Genomic DNA, 9,003 nt, shown 5'->3' with positions numbered 1-9,003 from the left:
GAAACTAAGAGGTGGAGGATGATGTTGTGAAGCTAAGAAGGGATGATCTCGGCAGATGAGAGGGGATTACGGGGTAGGAGCTTTAACTATCAATCCACTAAGAGATCCGAGACTCGGCTGACACAACTCCTGGAAAAACTTTCGTGGAAACACACAGAAACCTGGACACACACACACACACACACACACACACACACACACACACACACACACACACACCTATTTGACGGAATGCATTTGGGAAACACATGTTATGATACGGTTGATCATAGTAAAAAAAAAAGAAAGAGGACACAAACGCTGTATAAGAAAAGGAGATAAAATATATCAGTCAAGTTTAGAAATGAATTTAGATTTTTTTTTTTAAATAAAATATAAAATCTGGTCCGCTGGTAAGTTCATGAGGTGGGGAGGGGCGGACTCCGTGTACGGAGGCGATAGTTACTACCGTACAAGAGGTAGAAAGAAAAGAACCTTGCTCTGGATACACCGTGGTTCCTCGACTATACGAGAAGCAAGGAGGTGTGAGGCTAGCTGGAGTTAGTTGGGCCTCAGTCGAAGATCTCCCTGAGACTGTCCACCAGACCATCCAAACTAAGGAGCCCTTGAGAAGCATCCAAGGCCGCTTGACGGGCGGGCAAGGAAACTTCCTCCTCCTCCTCCATGGAGCTGAAAACATCCTCGAAAAGTGTCTGTGCCAGCTGCTCCACATCGTCATCTACTTCGATGCCAAAGGAGGCCTGGACGTCTGCAGTCAGGGTAAAGTATTTGTCGTCAGGAGGAAGGAGGGCAATGGTAGACACGGCATACATAGCAAGGCCGAAGTCGATGATATTGACCTTTGGTGGAAGTGAAAGGTCGTCAGGAACGGTCACGAGAATATTGCCGGAGTGGAGGTCTGAATGGACGATCCCACGGGCGTGAATCTCCTGCAGACACCTGGAAATTTGTAGCCCGATCTGGCCCAGGTACCTGCTGGGTAGATGGTGGTTCCTAAGGAGGTTTTCGAGCGTATGGTGGCCCTCGAAGGACATCAGAAGAGACAGAGGATCGTAGGAAACTGCTAGAAGTTTTGGGGCTCCCCCTGCTCCGTCCAGTTTATCCAAGAAATAAGCCTCCATTTCAAAGTCATGACGAGTTCCAAGTCCGTTGCTCAGTTTCAGTACAGCAGTGGTGTTGTCCCACCTCACAAGATAGGTTGTCCCAAAGGAGCCATGCCCCAAGACTGTTCCCTGTGAGACGAGGCTTTCGATATCTTCTCGGGAGAAAACCTTGTGGCACATCTTGGGGTCAAATGAATCTGAAAAGCCCGCGAACAGGCTCTATGTGTATATATGGGTATCCCAAGGAAAGCTAATCGAAGTGTGCACTATATCCTGGATAGAATTAATATAGGCAACTTTAGAGGATTTCGTGTAGTGGAAATGGCCTCTGATCTGATTTGTTTGGTGTCGAGAACTTAGCGAACATGAAGGTATAGTGAAGATGGATTTACATATGATTCGTAAGGTCTCTTCAAAGGTCAGTGAACCCAGGATGTAGTGAAGATGATGATGTTGGGCGGATGGTAGTGATAAAGGTAGTGAAGATATCCTTTGAGGGGACCTTTAAATGGTGAGATGAAGGCCATTGGTGTGGAGGGTGTAGTGAAGATAGATTTACATGTGATTCGTAAGGTCTCTTCAAAGGTCAGTGAACCCAGGATGCAGTGAAGATGATGATGTTGTGCGGATGGTAGTGATAAAGGTAGTGAAGATATCCTTTGAGGTGACCTTTAAATGGTGAGATGAAGGCCATTGGTGTGGAGGGGGTAGTGAAGATGGATTTACATATGATTCGTAAGGTCTCTTAAGGTCAGTGAACCCAGGATGTAGTGAAGATGTTGATGTTGGACGGATGGTAGTGATACAGGTAGTGAAGATATCCTTTGAGGTGACCTTTGAATGGTGAGATGAAGGCCATTGGTGAGGAGGGTGTAGTGAAGATGGATTTACATATGATCCGTAAGGTCACTTCAAAGAACAGTGGATCGAGGATGTAGTGAAGATGAAAACGTTGGGGTATAGAAATGATTAAGTAGTGAAGATATCCTTTGCGGTGACCTTTAATGGCCAGATCAAAGGCTATATATGTGGAGGGTGTAGTGAAGATGAGTGTGTAGTTAAGATAAAGGTGTTGTGACAATGAGGGACTGTTGAGTACTTGGGAGTTGTAAAGATAGCTTTAGGTTAAATGCCTTTGACCTGACCTACGTGGGTCAGACAGAAGGCTAGAGAGAGAGATAAATGGTTGCTTATCCCTGTTGATAGGGGAGAAAGAATACTTCCCATGTATTCCCTGCTCGTCGTGGAAGGCGACTAAAAGGGGAGGGAGTGGGGGGGGGGGGGCTGGAAATCCTCCCCTCTCGTTTTTAATTTTCCAAAAGAAGGAACAGAGAAGGGTAAGAATGTGAACACTCGAGAGAAATCTCATGGAAGGGAAGAACAGGGGTTCTTTGGTAACTTTTACGTTCTGGCTTATTATTTTGGCCACTATAGAAACCTATCCTTGCCATATGATGACACTAGTTAAGCATATGTATTGGGTATCTTAGCTTCTGTCCAATGTACTGAATCATTTTCAGGCCATCATTTAAAAATTCAGGATCTAAAATCCTATATGCTCTCAGGTACATAGATATGAAAACCGATCATTCTACATTAATATGATGACTGAATCATAGTGGACATAAGACAGTATATTTGTAGGTTTTCTGTAAACTTTAGTTTTTAAGATATCTTTATCCATGATGATCTCTACATCCAAAAAGGGTAACTTATTATTAATTTCGACTTCATGAGTAAATTCTATGGAGGGAGCTAACGAGTCTAACTTGTGAAGGAAGTCCTCAATGGGTAGATTATTAGGCCAAAAGCAACGTACATCGTCTACATATCGGAGCCAAACTATGTTTTGTTCCTTTATAGTGCTTAGCAAATAGAGTATTTTGAAAGCTAACACAAAAACCAAAGATATATGTATATCATGTGCGCGTTTGGTATACAAGTTCTTGAGACAAGTAAGAAGGTATCCCTTCAATGCTTTTCCAAGTAATCCAGTGGAATAATCCTCTCGTGTAACAGGCCAACAGGATTCTTAGAATTTCCTTTGCGTTAGGTGTATATAAGCCGAGTGATGCAGAGTTTCACCTCACACTCAACTTGTCTCTTGCCCGCTACGGTTCCTAGGACGACTCGAGGTCAGTGTCTCCCCCAAGCCCCTGCCACTGGTTTCATGAATTGACCAGCTTCACTGGAGCTCGCCGGAGACTCTGTGTATCAATCCTTCTATTTGTACATTGAGTTTTAAAGTATCATCTCTAGCGAAGCTTACGTAGTGAAATAAGATTTTTGGTGTCGGCTGTCAAGGTGAACCGAGTAAGGGAATGACCACTGTTTTCTAAAAGCCACTTTTCTTACCCCTCACATTCACATCATACAAGCATATGGATATCCCAGTCCAATCTCTTTCTACTTCATCTCCTTGTTCCCCGTGTGCAGTATTCTGCTGGCCGAGAGATATTTCTTTAACCCCCTTGAAGACACTTTACATGTCGGTTCTATTAAGTCTTTGAGTCGGTATTTCTTCCGATTTTCAGATAAAATGACAATTTCACAGATATCACATTCAATATCTTAGGCACAGTTTATGTGTTGTGAATATCCTTAGATACAGCATGTTGCCCTGACGTTATCTACTGACTGTATGATGTGTCTCTCTTCTCTCAACAGGTTTGAAACATGATGAAGACCAAGACAATTGTGCTTCTGCTGCTGGTGGTGTTGGTGGCGGCCACCGTAGTGCAAGGTGAGTGACCTTAGTACATACGTGGTGACCTTAGTGCATGGTGAGTGGCCACAGTACATACGTGGTGACAGTGCACGGTGAGTGGCCACAGTACATACGTGGTGATCTTAGTGCTTGGTGAGTGGCCACAGTACATACGTGGTGACCTTAGTGCACGGTGAGTGGCCACAGTACATACGTGGTGATCTTAGTGCACGGTAAGTGGCCATAGTACATATATAGTGACCTTAGTGCACGGTGAGTGGCCATAGTACATATATAGTGACCTTAGTGAACGGTGAGTGGCCATGGTACATAAATAGTGACCTTAATGCACTGTGAGTGATTTTAAGACATGACACCTGTGCTGGATGGGGTATGCCTCTAATGCTGGGATCTTTATGCCTGTCGCACCAAGTTTCTCTGTGAGGGACTTAACTACATGGTAATCTAAGACTACTCATGTGTTGTGGTTGTGGTATAGAGTCACTTTAGGGTCATCTTAGGTGAGTTAGCATAGGTGATGACGACCTAAGGTCAGGATGAGTGACAACGCCGGCTTGCATAATGAGTATTGTAGGTGAAAACATTGTTAAAAGGAACAAAATGTTAACCTAATGCATGAATATGTGTGTGTAATTGGGTAGGAGGTGCCCTGCACTGTTGGGTGATCGAGAAGCCAAAAGATGGGTTGAACGCGCGCGTCCTCTTTATACAACACATGTTCAGACCCTATGACACACGCGTTCCGATCCTATGACAGATGAGTGGATCAAGATGGAAGAAGAAACATGAGACAACTGTAGCACTGTAGCGCTTTGTTTCAGCCAGCCATTCTTAACCGAACGACACAAAACACATACTTTCTATGGGGTTCATTTGAATGGGTGTTGACTGACGGTGACTCAGATGAGTGAAACTGGCAAGGGAAGGAAAGAGTGGATAAATGCGACTCGCGGTCTAATATTTTCAAAGCAGTTTGCCTTCTACGGCATTGCAAGGTGGTATGATGATGATACTATTGTCTATGTAAGTAAAGCATTTTCTTCTTGGTTAAGAAGCATATTTTTGCAATGGTTAAAGTCTCACTCCTAAGGAAATATGGATCATAGTTCTTCTCTCTTGTGGTATAATTATACATTCTTGACTGAAGATTTTTGCCAGGGAGTCATTTGATATGTCTTTAAGTGCAAGATGAATGAAGGATGTGGTCTTTCCTTGCCAGACTGATGGAAACATTATTCAGATTTCATTTCGTTTTCCTATATTGACGTTTTCCATTCTCAAATATTAACACAGAGTGGACATACAAAGCTTTGAGGGAAACTGCAAAGATGTGAAAGTTTTGGAAAAAATTATTTCAGTGAAAATAGACTTCTGTTTTTTTGGTTGGTTCTCATCACAGTCCTTAACAGATAGATAGCAAGAGGACAGAGAAGGCTAGAGAAAATTTACAAATGAGATACGAAGTGATAAAAGATGAAGATAAAGATAGTATCCATAATTCAATCACAGTAGTGATGATGACGCTTCTGTTCTCCATTTCTTTCAAACTACTTGGATAACTTGGAGCATGACAGCTGCACCTGCACCATTCTAATCGCGCCTTTCCTTCCTTCCCTCCTACAGGTGGTTATGTGGGTGACCGCCCACCCTGCTCTTCTGGAAGTGGGAGATGTTTGTACGAAGGTACACCCTGTTATAGGGAAAATCTCTCCCTTGGCTGCCCTAGGGGTCAGTTTTGCTGTATAATTAAGCGAAATCCTACCTATGGTTAGAAGAAAAGGTTTCAGATCCCTTTCTCGATGAGTTCCTGGAATTACCCTATGAAGACGTCTGTTGCTCCGAGATGACCTGGTGTATATGACCTCCACCGCTTCTTAATTCTTCCCAGATGACCTGATTCAAGAGGAGCTCTGCCTCACTCATTTGTTTTCATATGGTGCTGACACTGACTGTCCAGCCAACCTCGGGTCTTCTGCTTTCCACGCTGATTAATATAGACTTCCATGTATTGCACACAGGAGGACTTTGAACTTTGTTCATGAAATGGCTTATTTTCATTCATTATCTACATAAATAAAATAAAGCATTACGTATTTTATCAATAACCCTGTTAGTTATGAACGTAGTGACTGTTATAGTCTGTTTTCATTTCGTGTTCCTAAATTGACGTTCTCTATTCTCATATATTAACACAGAGTGGACATACAAAGCTTTGAGGGAAACTGCAAAGATGTGAAAGTTTTGGAAAGAATTATTTCAGTGAAGAGAGACTTTTTTTTGGTTACTTCTCATCACAGTCCTTAACAGATGGTAAGAGAAGGCTAGAGAAGATTAACAAGTGAGATACGAACTGATAAAAGATAAAGATAAAGATAATATCCATAACTGAATCTCATTCTATGTGGGATTTTGATATCCAATCCCTCTTCTCTCACATCAAGTTATAGAGTCCTCACATTTTCCACATTTGGCAGTGCCTAGCCACTAACTTCCCTGGTTCTCTTCTCTGCCCACAGGTAAGGTAGCCAGTGTCCAGCCACTAACTTCCCTGACCCTCCTCTCTGTCCACAGGTAAGGTGGCAGGATGCTGGTGTCACAGTAGTGATGATGACGCTTCTCCTCTCCATTTCTTTCAAACTACTTGGATAACTTGGAGCATGACAGCTGCACCTGCACTATTCTAACCGCGCCTTTCCTTCCTTTCTTACTACAGGTGGTTATGTGGGTGACACCCCATCCTGCTCGTCTGAAAAAGGTAAATGTTTGTCTGAAGGCACATCCTGTTATTGGTCAAATCGCTCCCTTGGCTGCCCTAGGGGTCAGTTTTGCTGTATAATGAAGCGAAATCCTACCCATGGTTAGAAGAAAAGGTTTCAGATCCCTCTCTCGATGAGTTCCTGGAATTACCCTATGAAGACGTCTGTTGCTCCGAGATGACCTGGTGTATATGACCTCCACCGCTTCTTAATTCTTCCCAGATGACCTGATTCAAGAGGAGCTCTGCCTCACTCATTTGTTTTCATATGGTGCTGACACTGACTGTCCAGCCAACCTTGGGTCTTCTGCTTTCCACGCTGATTAATATAGACTTCCATGTATTGCATACAGGAGGACTTTGAATTTTGTTCATGAAATGGCTTATTTTCATTCATTATCTGCATAAATAAAATAAAGCATTACGTATTGTATCAATATCCCATTAGTAATAAACGTAGAGACTGTTATAGTCTGTTTTCATTTCGTTTTCCTAAATTGACGTTTTCTATTCTCATATATTAACACAGAGTGGACATACAAAGCTTTGAGGGCAACTGCAAAGATGTGAAAGTTTTGGAAAGAATTATTTCAGTGAAAAGAGACTTTTTCTTTTGGTTACTTCTCATCACAGTCCTTAACAGATGGTAAGAGAAGGACAGAGAAGGCTAGAGAAGATTAACAAGTGAGATACGAACTGATAAAAGATGAAGATAAAGATAGTATTCATAACTGAATCTCATTCTATGTGGGATTTTGATATCCAATCCCTCTTCTCTCACATCAAGTTATAGAGTCTTCACTTCTTCCACATTTGGCAGTGCCTAGCCACTAACTTCCCTGGTTCTCCTCTCTGCCCACAGGTAAGGTAGCCAGTGTCCAGCCACTAACTTCCCTGACCCTCCTCTCTGTCCACAGGTAAGGTGGCAGGATGCTGGTGTCACAGTAGCCAGTGTCCAGCCACTAACTTCCCTGGTCCTCCTCTCTGTCCACAGGTAAGGTGGCAGGATGCTGGTGTCACAGTAGCCAGTGTCCAGCCACTAACTTCCCTGACCCTCCTCTCTGTCCACAGGTAAGGTGGCAGGATGCTGGTGTCACAGTAGCCGGAAATATCATTCCTTTTTTCTGTTACTCTCAAGATTCCGACATAGTGTTGATAACAAGAGGAGCTTCCTCTCCCCCTTCTTCTACACCTGTATAATCACGTCCTTCCTCCTCCACCACAGCTGGTGACGTATCAGTCCTTCCTCCTGCAACACAGCTGGTGACGTATGAGTCCTTCCTCCTCCACCACACTGGTGACGTATCAGTCCTTCCTCCTCCACCACAGCTGGTGACGTATCAGTCCTTCCTCCTCCACCACAGCTGGTGACGTATCATGCGTAGGTAACGGAGGAACATGCCATTACCGTGGCGATCCATGCTATGAGCCCGCCGCCCCCAGTGCTAATCTGCTCGCGACCTGCAACATGCTGTTTGAGAATCCTGCCTCCTACCGAGGAGTAGAGAAGAGAGATTTCAATTCCCCCCTACCCCAAAAAAAAAAGGTTTAAAACCCCTTTCAAGGCTTCTACTGCCCCTGGATGATCTGTTGCATGACCTTTGCTGCTTCTAATGTTCCCAGGCTGACCTTACATTGAGACCTCTTCCTCTTCCACTACCCTGAGATGGATGTTCACGATTTTGATCTGAGGTTGTCCGCAAGAATCTCTACCTTTCCAACGCTGATTGATGATAACTCAAGTACTGGATATTTAAAAGACTTTTAACCTTACTGGTGCAATTGACTATGTTGTTTTATCATTTGTATAAATGATAAAGGCATTTATTAGCATTATCGTCTTCTTCATATGCTTGTAAGTAATTAGAATGATGAGTGTTAAAAATCTGGTCTTGAGCTAAAATTCTTCCATTTTTTTAAATCTTTCTGAAACTGAAGAATATCTTAATCTTTTTTAACTTCGTTTTGTTGACGTGTCTTTCTTTCTTTTTCTGACCACTCACTCCATGATGAAACTGTGTCTTTTAAATGTTTCTGATGCAGGCGTGCCAATAGATTTTCGTAAATATATGTATGTTGTTTTGATATTCCGCTCAAGTCCACAAGCATTACGAAGTTATTTGTCCAGTAAACGTATCTTCAACCGATCATTTCTACTTCCAGTGAAGTTCAGGATCACACACACACACACACACACACACACACACACACACACACGGGAAATAAGGATCTGTCAATCGATAACCTTGGTGAGGACATTAAAAGAGGCATGAATAATAATGCAGGTCAACCTATTAGGTTGATAATGGGTACGGAAATAAAGAGGACAGAGAGAAGGTAATATAAAGTTAACCTACGATGATTGGAAGTACAGAATCGTAAACTAAATACCTTCATGATTAAAGTGAGTGAGTCAT

General features: G+C 42.9%; 1 long non-coding RNA gene across 1 annotated transcript; it reads left to right on the top strand.

Moving 5' to 3' along the window:
• The first annotated feature begins 3,168 nt into the window (after positions 1-3,168).
• On the top strand, positions 3,169-5,920 carry LOC139746763 (uncharacterized). Its single transcript, XR_011712222.1, has 3 exons — positions 3,169-3,238; positions 3,771-3,846; positions 5,455-5,920. It is a non-coding gene; the product is annotated as an uncharacterized lncRNA (long non-coding RNA).
• Positions 5,921-9,003: the final 3,083 nt, after the last annotated feature.

The sequence above is a fragment of the Panulirus ornatus genome, chromosome 66, assembly GCF_036320965.1.
Source record: "Panulirus ornatus isolate Po-2019 chromosome 66, ASM3632096v1, whole genome shotgun sequence".
Classification (NCBI taxonomy): domain Eukaryota; kingdom Metazoa; phylum Arthropoda; class Malacostraca; order Decapoda; family Palinuridae; genus Panulirus; species Panulirus ornatus.
The sequence above is the reverse complement of the archived record's forward strand: the minus strand, read 5'-3'. Positions and strand labels throughout refer to the sequence as shown.